General features: G+C 36.9%; 1 long non-coding RNA gene across 1 annotated transcript in view; it reads right to left on the reverse strand.

Moving 5' to 3' along the window:
- Nucleotides 1-782: 782 nt before the first annotated feature.
- LOC139963031 (uncharacterized) overlaps nucleotides 783-17,216 on the reverse strand; it is a 142,256-nt gene continuing 125,822 nt past the window's right edge. The window contains exons 9-12 of the long non-coding RNA XR_011791480.1: nucleotides 6,098-7,211; nucleotides 4,841-4,991; nucleotides 4,130-4,251; nucleotides 783-2,907 (exon numbers count right to left, since the gene is read on the reverse strand). This is a non-coding gene — a long non-coding RNA (uncharacterized lncRNA). The remainder of the gene's footprint in view (nucleotides 2,908-4,129; nucleotides 4,252-4,840; nucleotides 4,992-6,097; nucleotides 7,212-17,216) is intronic.

Genomic DNA, 17,216 nt, shown 5'->3' on the forward strand with positions numbered 1-17,216 from the left:
AACAATTTACAGTACCTAGTTATGTCTCCTTTCAATCTTTCAGTCACAATTCAAGTATGAACATTATCCGAATTGTATGCCACCTGTTGAAGACTTCACTTGTACCTGTACATGAGACATGTAAGTAGTTTTGAATTGTCAATGAGTTCTTAGTTCATGCATCATTTATTTTTATTTTTGTGTGTTTGTTCCTTTTCTATTGAAAAGGGGTGTGGGTGTTGCACATTCAGTAACCTTGTGCATGGCAGAGTCTTACTTAACCAACAGCATCTATAGTGCAAACCTCAGGGTGTTGGCTGTTTTTACAGTGAAACTGGACAAAACACTGTGTGCAGGCTTGGATTATGTAAGAAAACATCAAAATGGAAAAGGAAAGTTGTAGGAATTTGATCTATACCGTCATTCTTACACTCATGACAATTGCTAGTCGCAAAAAAACAGCGTTATTGAAATTTGCCATATTGAGGCAACAGCCTTCTACTCTCTTAAATTTATAGACTGAAATTTCAGTCTAATAGACTGAAATTTCAGTCTAAGAGCGGACGAACTGAGGGACCAGTTCCTTCAGACTGAAATTCAGTCTAAGGAAGGACTGAAAATTTTCAGTCTGTAAAACGACTGATTTTTAGTCTAGCTAGACTTAATGATTTCAGTGTAACAGGACTGGAATTTACCCTTTCTTAGACTGAAATTAAGCCAAATTAGATTAGAATCCAGCCTATAAGGTTTAAATTATTTTATTCAATTAGACTTTAAAAAAAAAAGTGGCTAGACAGAATATCGTCATTTTATACTTTTAATTCAGGGATTAATAGTCTAATATGCCAGTCAAAAAACTGCCCAAAGGCACTAAATTGGGACGATTACAGTCGCCCTCCAGGCAGGTTAAAGGAAATTTCCCCGTAAAATTGTAAAAATTCCTAAATGGAGTATAATTTTAGAAACAACTGGTTAAAAAAGCCGGTTGATAGTTACATATTTTTAACTCAGATTTTGCTTTACAATATACAATAAAACAATAATTCATGGGAATATTCCACGAACTATGGAAATAAGAAAACAAAAAACCTGTTAAAAGTTTAAAAACTGTATTAAAACTGTCTTTATTTATTTTCTTGGATACATTTAAGAAATATAAACAAAAAATAGTACAAAAGCTAAATTTGTTTGCTTGGGTTTTATTTATGAAATCTTAGGTCTAAATAATGGTTATTTACCTAAACTACAAAAATAAATTAAATGTAAAGTTTTAGTTATGAAATATTCCAAAAATTAAAGTTGCAATTCCGGTGCCGACGATTTGACATGCAAACTCTATAAATGTGGTCAAGTTTACCAGAAATTTCTAATTTGACCATACCTAATTTATTTTGTGTCCTAAAAATTTAAGGATTGAAACATTTATTTTTATAGTTTTATTTAGTTTTAATTTAGTTTTTATTTAGATTCATACCTTTAAGTGAAACCCATGTGCAGCAGTTGCTGCAAATATAATAATAACCAGAACCAATTATGACAGGGCAAGTTCGTTTATCATACAGATATCGATATAAAGAATATTAAAATGTAAAACTAAAATTGTACTTCAAGAAAAAATAATGGCAAAGGCCACTTGGAAAGTGACCAACAATGAACGGATGCTGGCATAGGCCACTTGGAAAGTGACCGACAATGGACGGATACTGGCAAAGGCCATTTGGAAAGTGACCGACAATGGACGGATACTGGCATAGGCCAATTGGAAAGTGACCGACACTGGACGAATACTGGAAAAGGCCACTTGGAAAGTGACCGACAATGAACGGATTACAATTGACGGATAACAGATTACACTCAACTTATGTACAGAGAAGGCAAGTTCCTAAATAAAAAATAATGTATATTAACAACTGGAATATTTTTATATAGTATCCTAAAAATCTAAGGCTTGAAACATTAATTGTTATGTTTTAATTTAAATTCATACTTTTAAGTGAAACCCATGTGCAGCAGTTGTAGCAAATATAATAATAACCCGAGCCAATTATGACAGGGCAAGTTCTTTATTATACAGATATTGGTATAACGAAATTTAAAATATTAAACTAAATTGTACTTAAAGAAAAAATAATGGCAAAGGCCACTTGGAAAGTGACCAACAATGAACAGATGCTGGCATAGGCGACTTGGAAAGTGACCGACATTGGACGGATACTGGCAAAGGCCACTTGGAAAGTGACCGACAATGGACAAATACTGGAAAAGGCCATTTGGCCAAGCCCTTCTTCCAAGCTCCAGCCTCTTGTCACCCCAACATTTTTTATACTCCCAACCTCTCCACCTACCCTTCAGGGTTTTCATTTCTGCTGCTTATTCCCAACCCCATCTCTTACCAGCCCACACCATTCTGACACTCGTTTCTCATAATTGAACCATTTTTGGAAACTGACTGACCCGACAATGGATGGATTACAATTCAGAATTGTACCAAACTAAGTTATAATACCGATAGTACTGGTGTTTAAATAAACAAAACAATTGTTTACATGACACAACATCAAAATGAAAATACAGCAAACAAATAAACACTTGCAACACCACTCTAAATAGCTACTTAGGAGAAATTAATTTAATGTTAGATGCCAAGCTACGCAATGGTGCCTTTACTGACGTAGCAGGAATCACTCCATATAAAAAGGCAGCTAAGAATTCACAGAATTGATGAAGTGCCAAAGCATAATGCACATTAAATGTGTAATGTGCTTTAAATAATCTATCCACTTGTTACTTGTTCCTGCAGGAATTGGAATTCTATCCGCCAAAAATAAAGAACTGTGACGGATTTTGGGCAGGTCCGAGTGAAAGTATGTACAGTTGTACATACTTTCCATCTATTCCGGCAGCGGTAGCATCAATGCTGGTGTCAAGCTAGAAAGAAATGACAAAAAAATATGTATATTTTACTCCATACTATTAAATTAACATCTGAACATTAGGCAAACTGCCAATCTAAATATTCCATGAGACTTCCAGTTTATTCATACGAGAATACAATTTTACATAAACTAAACTTCTTACATGATCTCCCTAGAATGTCACTAAAACTTCACAAACCTTTGACAGACAACTTTACAAAATTTGGTTATTACAAACCCTGGACAGACTGGCAGAGTGTACCTTCAGTATCAATAATTGTACATCTCAGACACCTGAAGGGTTCATAAGTCAACCGTTTTTCCATCTCTATCTTTGTTATTCCTTACTAAAAATGGCATATATATTGGTTGGCTTTACATTTAAAAATATTATGTCACTTTACTACAATTGTGACCACAATGGGCATTCTCCCCCAAACACGCCTATTAAATTCCCTTTTTGCCGGTTTTCCGCCTTGCTCCACATTCTGGTCAGTATCGCTGCCAATCAGACAGTGCTGAATAAATTATTCCTGCTTTACATTGCCATAATAAGTGTTTTTTCCTACTCTATACAAGTCACTTCCATTGAGCCATGATGATCAAGGGCGTAGGAACCGGGGGGGCTGGGGGGCGCCAGCCCCCCCAGTGAAAAATGTGGGGGGGGGGCGGAAGTATCATTCCGCCCCCCCCCCCCCCCCCCCCCCCCCGCTTCGCAAGTCAGAAAACCCCTTTTTCATTTCCAAATGAGAAAAAAATCTCATTTGGAGCACCAAATTGCATCTAAGGCCAGTTGAAAATGCAAAATTATATACAAAATGGAGTGGGTGGGTTGAAGTGTGCTATATTGCACCAAATTGCATCTGAGGCCACCTGGAAATGCAAAAAAATTCCAAAGGGGAGGGGGACACCCCCTCCCCTTAGACCCCTCCCCCAGGCCGGCCATCAGTCTTCAGCCCCCCCACTCAAAAGTACCTTCCTATGCCACTGATGATGATTATAGAGCCAGTGCCTATACCATTCAGTAGCCAATGGAAAAGAGCCATAAGACCCAGTTGGATATGATGCTAACCTTAATATACACCAGACAAACTTTTTTCCACATAACAAGCCAATTTTTGTTTAGCCAAGCAAATTTTGTAAAACCAAAACTTTTCCACTAAACGCAGGGGTGTTTATATAGCATTGAGCAAGGGAGCAAGGGAATAAACAGTATATTGTCATAAAATACTCACAGGTTTGTTCTGAAGGAAGTACAACAGTGCCCCTGCTCTGCTAGTGGACTGCTGCTTCTGCTTTAACATAGTCACTGATCTGTGCAGTATATATATAAATGTATATAAAGCACACACATCCTCTGAAAAGAAAATTGAGTTTGAAGTTTTAAACATAACATCCAAGGCATAGTATGTGGCTAATTAAATGCAATAAATCATAGAACAAGTAAATGTGAACAAATGGCACATTCCATAAATAACCTTTTTGAATATAATCCAGATAAGTTATACATCTAAATAAATAATTCTGTATTTTCACAAACTATAAAGTTATTGATATTTTGATTTTTTAAAGTTATGGTTCATTGAATTTTGGATGACAATCTGCTCAAATTAAATTGTGTCATATTTCTAATCGTAAACAGGAAAATTTTTTTATAGTACTTTAAGTGCTTGATTTCAAAGAATATTCACAGAAAATTTAACTATGATGTTTATTATTGCCTATATGGTAATAAGAAAAAATAAGAACAATTAAGTTTTCGGTCTTAATTTTAAACCTTTATCTATCAAGCGGCCACAATTTGCCCAAATTGAGAAAAAGAATAAAATTTAGAACTTTCCAGCCTCTTACCAAGGGGTAATGCCCAAAACGTTATTGATTGGTTAGCTAGAAAAAGGCATACAAAGAAAACTTTGAAATATGATAGCTATACTAATTTAACTTACTACTATCAGTTTCCTCAAAAGCATCAATCATATTTGCGATAGCTGGTGAGGTTTTCTTTCTCACTTCTATGATGCGTTCTCTATATCCATCCCACTTCGTGATGAAGTTATCCCTGGATTCGGCAAACATTAATCGAAACTCCTCATTTATCTGAAAGAAATGTAAACATTTTATTACTGCAAATCAGAATGCTAGGAGATTTTTCTAGTATCACAATTATGAAACTTACTACATCAAATCTGAATTTTGCTTCTTCAGTTATCTTTTGACTGAAAAGAAGGTTATGATTATTAGAAATGCTTGATATAGCGCATTATACGTAAACCGGTCTCAATGCCCTTTACAATGGAAAAATGCGAAGCTAGCCTACAGATAACATACTTAACTGGCTGCAAAGCACATCTACCTGCAATAAAGCTACTGAAAAATCGCTGGCACAGGATTCAAACCTGCGACCTTCAGCATCTCAGTCTGGTGCTCTACCAACTGAGCTAACCCGTAAAAGGGCCAGCGGCCTGTCATGGACGATTTGATTACCCAAGCCCCACTGGCGTGAATTAGCCAATAATGTCCAACACTCCTATTTTAGATGGGTATGGAAATGTGTTATTATTTTTGTTTGCTACTAATAGATGTGTTAGGCATTTATCTGAAACATATTCAAAGAAAAAGAAAGCATTTTCAGTACTTTTCTTTTAAATTACAATTAAAGAAGTGAAAAATCTAGTATTTCTCCATTGACTGTAATGATAAGTGACCCCACGAAGTGACCAAGTAGAAACCATACTGAGCCCTATAGCACCAGTGCCTAACGGCCGGGTAAATAGCCAATGCCTTTTCACTTAGGCTAAGTAAACTTGTATGCGCAGCCTGCAGGGTAGGAATAAATTTTCTTAAAAAAAAAAATCATTTATTAAGGACTAACGTTAGGGGCCTAACGTTAGGCTAAGCCTTCTTTTTCGTTTTAACCGGTACCTATTAATTTCAGTTGGCACACTCTGAATAGGCTTGCCTAATTTAGTAATAATTAGTAAAATATCACTAGGCCTAGGCCAACACTAAATTACTCGTAACCAGTGACACAATAGACGTACATGTACGACAGTCTGACAGTACAGTGTATACCGGGCCATAGTATAACTATACTAGGCTATAGCCAACTGTACTACTACTGTACTAGGCATAGCATTGTTCATGTTAACGCTATGACTGCGTATGAGTATGAATCGATTAAAAACGGCCTTTTTTAATATTACCTTCGAGCAATGATATTACTTCTTCTGCATATCCTTTACCTGCCAAACACGTTCTCAATGTTTCTGCCATTCTTATACCCTCGTGGAAAGCTTAAAAAGGTTAGTTTTTACACATAAAACGAAGCGTAAATTCTCTCGGTATTCAAGGTAAGTTCAGCTAAGATGGCGAGTCGATTCAACGGTCGTACGTACCTACGTACGCGGCCGGGCATATGTAGATTAGAATACGTCATTAATTTGGACAGACCGGATTGGTTTAACTGTTCAGTCTTCGCATGGACTGAAATTAAAATGAGCACGTGACAAAATACAATGATTTTATTGGGTATTGCATTCAGTCTATCGTAGGCTGAATTTCGTTCGGAAACAATTCCAGTCTTAGCGTCTGGAAATCGGTCCTATGGACTGAAATAAATATCAGTCGAACCTTAGACTGAATTTTTCAGTCTTCAAATTTAAGAGAGTAAGTGAATGATGAAGGGCCTAAGTGATGGTCAAAATATGTCTTCTAATGGGAATACAGTACATGTGAGCCAAAGTGACAAAAAATGTTTTTGTCCATGAATCTTAATCAATTATTTTAGCAGAAGAAATTGAATGCAGCAAGTTATGAACAGTTGTTGATTTTCTTTTTCTTTTTGCAACACTCTGAAGTACTACGAAATATATTGTATTGCTTCCTAACTATTTGTTTCTTTTTCCAACATTTTATTCATGAAGGCTTCAATCCAATCGAGTGTACTACTTGAAATGTCTCGACGATGGAAAAAGTTGCCAACAACAGCTCAAATACAGTGGTCAAAACATTTTGCAGCATGTGATGAAGTAGGATGGGATTTCATCAATTGTGTGCTCACATCTGAGGTGTCTTTTTCTGCTTTCTGCAGATATGTCACATGTTTATAGGTCTGCTAATCTCATGTCAGCTCCATTCATGCACAAATCCACATTTGTTTCATGGTTCTTTGCTTGGTGTGGACGAATGGATATTGATTTCCGTAAAGAAGTTGATCCCTGGTGTGGGTACAACCCAAAATATCTTGCTGGAGATGGAACCCGGGAATTTCTTTCTGTCGAGTATCCATCTCACCAGTAGAGGCTGCCGGTAGCGACTCTGTGAAACACCAAAGCATAAGAGGTTTGATAGGGTTTTCCTACCATACAGGGAAAGAGTTGATTATGACTGTAAGAGAAAGGCTAGAAACCATCTGAAGACACTGCTAAGACATACCTGTCCAGAGGACACTTGGATCTTGCAAACAAAGAAGCGAATGATCAAAACCTACTGCAATCTTTTTGCCAATATGACAGATGTAAGGAATTCCTTTTTCTGAGTGGTGACATGCCAGCAAATCTCAAACAAACCTCAGCTGAATTTTTTCTCCTGTTGTGGCATCTGATGCTGCTTTAACAACTGTACTGCTTCACAGATACCATGATGCTGTGCTTGCTGCCACAAATTCTATTCTCAAGCAGGATGGAGACAATGATACACCAGTTAACTTTCGTTCTTTCTGCCCAGAGCTTGGACCCGGTGTGGACGTGTAATGGAGGAATCTCTACAAAACAAAAGCGAGCATTGCTTTGCGAAGTTTCTCCTCTACTTACTGGAGTTCATGAATGCAGTCCATTGTCAGGATGAAGATCCCTCTCCTGCTAGTCAAACACCCAGCTCATATAACCCTGAATCCAGTGTAGCATATTACTTCACCCTGCATGGGAATGTTGTCAACAAATTTCCCACTTACCACATCATGTCCAGTGCTTACCACAACATCGAACCACGTCTTGATGAAAGATGCACTAAGAATTTGGCAAGGTTTCACTCAGGGGTGGACATATATATTTTTATGGTTCTGTCCTCTCCATGGACATTGTTTGTAACTGCTTTCAGATAGTCAAAGGTGCTGAAAGGAGGAAAGACCCCTTCTCTTCCCTATATCGTTACATGGAGGAGCCGCCAAGAGAGGTTTATTTATGATTTTGCATGTTCCTTAAGTGAGTATTGCCTGAATTGTGAGCAGAGCTTCTTTCCAGTTTCTTCTAGAATGTGGCATGACCTGTTTCATGGAGTCACACATATTTGTGGAACAAACTTTAAGTCACAGAGATTACAATTTGCAGGTTTCAACACAGAAATTTTTGAACAATTTAATAGTTTCATTTAGTGCATTAAGTACACTGGGACACATTTTTCTCAGAGCCATTTTACATTTTTCATCCAGTTGATGATTTATGTGTGGAACCAGAAGAAAACAGCCGCTTCATGAGAAAGGTTGATTTGGTATTGGCTGGTCACGAATGACTCTCTATGAACTATGGCATTCCATTTGTTGCTCTTCCAAACTTTTTCTATACTGTTATACAATGTTTCCAATATGTAGGTACAATGGCACAATATTCATGCACTTTCTTTCTGTGCAGGGCTATAACTTAAACGTACTGTAATGTTGGGTTTGCAAAGAACGCAACAAATATAGCTGTTATCAGTGTTCTGTTCAAGAAAATATTGAGTATTAATTGGTTCATGATTCTAGTTTGTCTTAACTTAGAATAACTAGTTATCTACAAGGGCAAGTCGGAATATGGGGGTGGGGGGGGGCTGCAAAAACGTTACATGCAAACAGAGAATGAATGAAGCTGTAAGCTCTTTATGGTAAATAAAAATATATACAAATGGAATTTGTAAAATACATGTGAAGTGAGACATAACCGTAAATTTTAGCTGCATAAAATATAGTAACGCAATAACAAGAACCAAACTTGTGACAAATTTATTCCCATTTCATGATGCCGGTACCTTCTATAGAAACCTCCACCTCATCAGTTATACACAATAATGCACATGTTTTGTAGCCTATATAATCCGATACGCCTGTTTTCTCAAAGGTCATCGGTTAGAGTACTGTAGAAGGGGAGTCTGATCGTTTGGGGTTTTTTTTATGTTACTAGTTCCCATATTCGAGATCATTCCACTTCCGTTTTAGAAGTTAAAGAAGGTATAAAGTGGCCATATTTTCAAACTGGGGCCAAAAACCGAAAGAACAATCATCGATTTAGATGAAACTTTCTTAACTAATAGTTTCTGGCAGTTAGTTAACTTTGGCTTCAAAAACTTGCACCCCCACAATAAAATCGACCTCGCAAAAATTCCATAAAAATACAATTGGACTCGCTGGGTCCATTGATGCAATAATTATCAGGACAATCAAATGTTTATTGTAGAGATATTGAGAAAGTCTAAATTTTTAGACAAAGAGTCAACATTTTCATTTAAGAAGTCAACATTTTGGGCAGTTTTTTTCCCCTTTGTCCCTAATAAACCACCGTAAGAACGAGAATGAAATAGTGGATTATTATGGCATCATATCGTGTCTATACAGCTGTGGAGGCCACGTTGACATATAACTTCCGGTGATAAAAGACCACAGTTATAAAAAAAAAACTGTGTTTTCCGGTGATAAAAGACCACAGTTATAAATACCCCATATAAATACCACAGTTATAAATAGCCCATGTTGGCTTACATACAGAGCCATGTATATAACTCTTTGTTTGCAATATTGTAAGATGCTTAACCTGGCATTTTCTAAACTCGAAACCTTACCGTGTTGAGATGTTTCATCCTACCAGACCTAATCTGAGAGTTTATTGAGGCCCACCCCTTCCCAGTAGTATACTGCATGGCTTTGGTGTGTAGAAAAATTTCTGTTTCCAAACTCCATTGGGCTGTTGTTTGGCATACATGGCACTTGAAGATGTAATTTTATGGGACATCTACAAAAATACCAATTTTTTGGGGTTGGCAAAACAGAAAAACGTTATATGTAACTAACCCTTTTCCTAAAGAGATAGTTATGTTTTTTGTGCTTACATTGAACATGGGCCCTAACACATATCCATCTTGACATTGAATATCATTTCACATCCAGTGTGAGGCTGTGGGGTGGGGGTATAGGATGGGGTACATACCCACAATTTACTGCTCAGTATGTGCGGTAGACATGCTAACGGAGTTACCATGTAAATGGTGGTTGCAATGGACACCTTTACCGTTAGCAGTGGTAACACTTCAAAGGTCAATGGGCGAGTTTTTTCTTTTTATTCACAGAAACACTGAAGTACAACCTTTCCTTCATAAGGGAAGCCTCGCAAATCTAACCGCCATGTCCGGGCCGGTGGATTTTTCCGCGGCTATAATGAGCACAGCCACAAGCAGATAATGAGTCACACTTGAGTGCACACTCTCTCCAAACCACCCTCCACGCTATACAGTTATATTCACAGCCGCGGTCAAGTTTTTACTAAGCCGATTTGAACACAATAGTGAGTTGAACAAAACATCATAGCTAAGTCTCAAGGTATTCAAACGTTTCAAAAAGATAGTATGTTTATACGCCGTATTTTATCCTACTGCAGAAGCAAAACTTCTGTGAAAAATAAGTAAGGAAATGTGAATTTACATTGCAGGAATCTAAAATGCTATCTTTCTTATTTTCCCAGTCGCCAAGTAGGAACAAAAAGTTTTGTTGCCTTTTTGCAAGGACATTAAGTTTCCTGAATTTTTAAGATTTAAAAATCTAAAAAACTGAAATCACAATCTCACTTCTTGTACACGTGCACATAAGCGTGAACCAGAGCCTAACATACGGGATGACTTTAGAATAATCCTACTAAGTTGTATAGAACAGGACCTAAACTACCTAGCTAGGTGAAAAAAAAATCGGTTGACTGTAGGGAATTTTTCGCACTCCAGCGAAGCTGTACTTTTTTTTAGCCAGCTAGATCGTAGACATGAGGATTGAACAAATGACGATAATTTCTTGTGAAAGAAATTTGAAATAAATGTGGAAAAAATGCGATTATCCTTTCTCCGTTTTAAGTGTAAATGTTATTCTAGCATTCCATGGTTAAGAAAGTTGAAAAGAAATAAAGTTTATCAACTTCATTTACTGACTTTTGAACTTCGTAAAAAAAAACGTCCATTACTACTCTGAAAATCAGTAGAGAAATTAGCAATTGTGTACGAACAGTAAGTTGGTACACCTTTCAAATTATACGAAAGATCGAGCAAAATACTTTCGAAAAATTCACGCGAAACTGGCATATCGTGCTAAATGCAACTAATGTCATGTAGACAAGGCTCTAGTACACCCATTTATGAATAAACCATACGACCACATCTGGCGGGGAAAAAAGAAAGTATTTTCTAGAATTTCCACCCCCAAAAAAAAGGAAAAATTAATATCCTACCATAGTTAAGTGTATAGTAAATAGCCTAACCACTTCGCCGGTTACGGATCTCACGTAACAACAAAAACACAACTAATTGTATTTTGCGAAGTTGACGTTTTCTACAAGGACATGGAAACAATATTTAGCATTCAGTTAATCATGACAAGTGGCATAAAACATGGGATTAAAAGGTTTACTTTCATAAAGATAGCCATACTGTAGCTATTGGGGCCTTGATATCGTGCTATGTCTGTATGGTATAGACTCGTGTATCATGGGGAGTAGAATGTTTTGTTCATGCGGAGGAGTCGGTTGGCTTGAGGTGTGTTTTACTTACCTTAATGTTACGGGGATATACTTTTCTTGAACGTCTAAGATAATATTTCGCATAAATTTACCGATCCTTTACTGACTTACTTAATTCTAGAGTGGAGCCAAAATAGTTTACTCCATGAAAAGTTTTTTGGAAACGTGCCAAAAATGTTAATAAACAGGTGTTAGAAAATTGGGAAAATTCGCAGCCCATGTACAGTATGCCTACGATGATATTTAAGTAGGGGTAAACACTGCAGTTGTAAACTGATGTACGTATAGTAAAATTTTCACCGAATAGTAACTTATATCTCTAACCACATGGCAGCCTAACACACTAAGTCAATAGGAAAATAAAGTCTAAACCATCTGTTTATTCGTTGAATTTGTGTCGCAGTTAGCTTCAGAGATCAACGTTACGGTCGATGTTCTCTCTTTAACATACATATGTGGCATAGCTTAACTATTGTTTTGTTTAAATTCTGGTTTGTCAATATGGGTTTTCTGAAGTTCTTGGGGGCATATATTTAATGCAATGGCTGATTCAGTTTTTAATTCATAGTTACGTACCAATCGTTGAACAAGGCTCATAATGTATAGGCCCAGGTAAAGGCTGCTTTTATCGAACTTTCGAGTAGCGGAGTTTCACAATTGTTCATAAGAGACCCAAGAATTATATAAAGTACTGAATCTCGGACATTTGGTAATGGCGGATTTTAGTGTATAAGTCACTTTGCAACATAAACTACCGCTCTATTGACTGTCAAAACCGCAAAAGTTAATCCGGTCACTTGGCCAAGTTTGCTCATTGTTTGTGAAGAATAACCAGCCTTGTGTTGTCAGGACGCTGTGCTCATTACTCCGGCTGGCAACCAGCGTGTGTGCATTCAACCATGGGACCAATATGCACATGCATAATGAGCAAGGGGTGCGAGATTTCCGCCGGCCCGGAACCGGCGGTTAGATTTGCGAGGCTTCCCTAACACCTCTGTTACTGTCCTTGTTGTTTATTTCTGTGGTATCTATCCCCTTAATCCAATTTAGCACTCCAAACAAATCAATTTGGAGTTTCGATAGCAGCAGACTGAATTGTTTGTCACCTTATCTGAATATTCATCATGGTTTGTTGGTTACCATGTTCAAAGAATGTGAAACCTTTGTGACATAGTTGTCACAGCATCAAATAGTGTGATAGCATCACATGCAACTGGGGTTATCTACTCAATTTTACATCTAAATTTTAAAATTGGTCTCATCACTAGCCTAATAATGAACACGTCAAGAAATGAGATTTCCATTCATCTGTGAATAATAGGTCATGAAATAACAATTAAATACCATTTTTAATTGCGACATGAGTTTATTGAAAGCACCAAGTACAGTCCTCTTGCTACAGCCTCACAAGATTCAAATATTGCATTTATAAAGCACATATAGGCTGTGATGTCACTAGAATAACAAAACATATCGCTGCTTTCCCAGCAACTAGATCGCAGTAGAACAGCCAATTTAAATTGTGACGTATTCAACCATAGTAACATTTGCAGGCAAATTGCTCTGCAGAAATAGGGAGACACAAAGCACACTTACTTCCTGACATATAAAATGAAAATGAGAATTTACATGCAAGGAGTTGTGATATTTTTTGAGATACATTTGGCATGGCAAAGTAGTATCAAAAACTACTAAATGCCAATCACAAATGCACATTTCTTGTGGGTTGCTGTTATATATGATCCAAGTACAATGCAAACATTTCTTGTTAATTAAACAAACAGGTCTTTGCATACTGACTTGACAGCAAGGACAATGTTAATTGTCTGTCAAGAATGACTGAAACCACAGTATGTTTGACATACAATAGTTTAGTTCATTTACTGCAATGTTCAGAAGATAACATAATATGAACCCTGCTGGTTGATAACTATTTCATCCCACAACAAACCTTTTCAGTGACAAAAAGCCTTCTTTGACTAAACAGATCTGTCAACACATGTACAGAACATTTGGTACCTGTGATTTGTGAGAGGCATATTTCTATAGGGTATTTATGTTAACATTTAATATTTATTTTTAACATTGCTTTTTAATTATTAGTCACTAGTATCAAACTTCTTTTTCATTAGCTGTATGATATGGCAGAAATGTGATAATTATGATGGCAACAGAGCCTAAAAAGTAAGGACAAAATCTTTACTATAAGTTCTATCATTTTTACACTTGGAATGTTCAGCCACATCAGTCCCCCCCCCCCCCTCATGTGTGATTACTGTCATGTCTTTCTGCTAATACTGCTCTCATGAAACTTTCTCTTTGAGGTCTCTTATGCCCTTGAACATCTCTCTTGACATAAAAAGAATGAAAAGATAAATAGTTTCAACACAATATGCATGAAAATATGTGATGACAGGTATTTTGTGTGTTGCCAAGTATTTGCCAGTGTTGCAAAAGGAGCAGTTTTGCAAACTTTAGACGGCAATGAACGAACACTGACCCAGTGACTAAACTGAGAGGATTCAAATTTTAGTCGTCAGAGGAAAGTTTGTGGTTGCAAGTGTGACCTTGGTGTGTGTGAAACAGCAGCTTGCATAATAACACACAAAGAATTCTGGTGGTGTAATCTTTAAACTCATATAAACTTTCAGAAATGAAACATCAATTAGAAGCTTGGTTGTAAGCTTCTATCCTCAGTGACAGAGATGGCTAAGAGTTTTAGTATACTTCAATTGTAATGAAGCGAACCGCGGATTGGCGGGGGAAATTACCGGGATTTAGGGTCCTTCGCTTCGAACTCATAAGTTATAAATGAGGATGCAAGAGTGTTCTTGCGTTGAAACAACGGCTGACATTTTATTACAAACTCTACAAAATGGCTCTTATAAAATGATAATATACAAATGAACAATAAGTCATGACACATGACAATATAAAATGGCTTTATATAATAAATGGCCACTTCTAATTAAAACTATCCTGAATCGGGAAAAACCTTTACTCAAATACTATGAAATACTATGTAATATGCACAGAACCTATGCCCAATGGGTGAAATACCAATAACAGAACTCTATCTGTACCATAAATACTCAAGCTACGAAATACCAATCTCGCAATAACTGTACGAAGTGTAAAATAAACAATGTAAAATGAACAAAATGAAATAATCTGCAAAATAATACAAAACGTTTGCCAATAGGCGAGGAATTTTAACACCTGCGTAATGGTCAGCCTAGGGCAACACATGCCAGCTGCAACACATTATAGGCCTTTTCACCTAAACTGTTCCTAGACAGCAGGAATTTCCACCTCCTGAACCCACAAACTCTCAAGAGACTTGTCACTCTGTAGCTATCCAAAAAGGGGTGTTACTAAAACGAATGACAATTGCGTTACACATAACGAATGACAATATGTTGTACACACTAAAAAAATGCGTTGACTAAAACGAATGACAATAATGATAGATCTAGTAAAGTACGGACAAGATAAAAACGCACCTTATAGTAAGCGAAATTGTAAGTCTGATTTGAAAAAGTAAATTTAACGTCATTTTTCCGATATTAATTGTTAGAAACTAACAATACTATAATCTTGAAACAGCTTCAGTTATCTTTCGATATAAATCTACAGAGGTAAAAAGCACAGCACTCAAGCGCATTCTCACACAAAATCTTTCCCTGTGGTTTCTATCCGTAAATTACTCCAAAACCCTACAACCACGTTGCATGCGATTTTCCTCAAATCATTTTTGCGCAGAAAACCAATAACCGCATTTACTCCACTCCGTTAATCATTCTATCTCCACTCAACACTGTCCTTCGTTGTCATTCGTTGTCATTCGCTGTCATTCGCTGTCATTCGCAAATGATAATTTACCCTGTACAAAGTCAATTGTCATTCGCTGTCATTCGTTTTAGTTTGTCCCTCCAAAAAGGCTAAGATTAAAGGACAAGCTCTGAGACAACTCTATAGTAACAGCAGTAACAAATTGTTCAAGATACAAAATACAAATACGTACACTCTTTACACTGCGAGCAGTACAATACTAAAATACAGGTACAATAAATAATCTTACTCAACTGAACTGTCAATACAGTACAATACACTTGACTTTCAATTACTTTCTGTATACTACACGTAACTGTTAATAACTCTCTGTAACTTAAACCCAACCTAAGCGGTACTGTCACTCTACAGTATAGTATAAAAGTATGCAATACTATACTAGCACCCATGTGCTTAACAATACACAACCACTGATCTACACAGTGTACACAACACATGCTATAAACCCATAGGACCAAGGTCCAAAAATACAACCTAACATACGTACTTTACACACTAAAGTACAACCTAGCCAGAGGGGCAACAATTCTAGGATTCAATTAATTAACAATAAGGGTACGTACGACATTTAAACAAAACAATATGTATTACTTAATCTCTTACTATACTGAAGTCAACTCGCTCGCGATAAGGAAGAAGAAGAAGACTCTACGCTCGCGGGAAAGGAGGTCGCGGACATCGAGACTCCATCAATGCTAACTCGCTATATAGTAGTACTAGTAATGGATCCGCCATCTTGGAAACCAGTGGCCTCGAGCCAGAAGCCGAACCATCCAAAACCTGAGGCATCCTGCCCCTGAGAAGGGTGACATCTCCTCACGGACTCCAGATAGTAAAGATATGGATAAACTCTGGGCTATTGACGACCCAAGATTAAGTAAAAATTACGGAAATACAAAGGGATAACGAGGCGAACCCTGGAGCTCTGCAGGGACGATGCTGCCATTAAAACGACGTATACAGAACTGAAGAAATACACACGTGCGAACAACTAACGCTACAACTGACTGTTACAAACTATTACATAATACATGTAAATACAATGGGTGCATACAACAAAATTTCACTTCACTACAGTACAGTGGGACTTTGATAGCTGTTAAGTGACCTCCCTAACATCTTCAATTCATGTTGACATGATGCAACCAACAACACTCATCAAAAATTGCATCCAACATTCACAAAAGTTCACCAAACAAAGAGTTCCCAGAGCACTAAACAATCATGGTTGAATGTAATACCTCTAATCCATTAAAATCACTCTCAAGTTATGAAGTTGTAACACAAAATTTTCACAACTTTTTTAATACTACTGATAAGTTACCACTTCAAACTGGTCATATATAATGATTTGCAAAATCCTGAAACTGGCATGTTGTATGCAGGTTTCATGTTAAGGCTTTACTTTATTCATATATAAGTACTCGCATAGGCAGCGGGGGGGGGGGGCTGGGGGGCTACAGCCCCCCAACCAAAAAATTTTGTGAAAATTCAACAATATGCTGAGAATTTTTCGGGCACCTACTGAAAGAAGAATAATTTGCAGTGTGTTTTTCAATTTTTGTTGTGAAAATTCTGCAATATGCTGAGAATTTTTCGGACACCTACTGAAAGAAGAATAATTTGCAATGTGGTTTTCAATGGTTAAACTTATATTATTATTATCATCATTGTTGTAACTGTTATGTCAGTTATAATTTATATATTTCCCTTTGTTTTCCCTCTC

This window comes from Apostichopus japonicus, chromosome 21 (genome assembly GCF_037975245.1).
Source record: "Apostichopus japonicus isolate 1M-3 chromosome 21, ASM3797524v1, whole genome shotgun sequence".
Lineage (NCBI taxonomy): Eukaryota > Metazoa > Echinodermata > Holothuroidea > Aspidochirotida > Stichopodidae > Apostichopus > Apostichopus japonicus.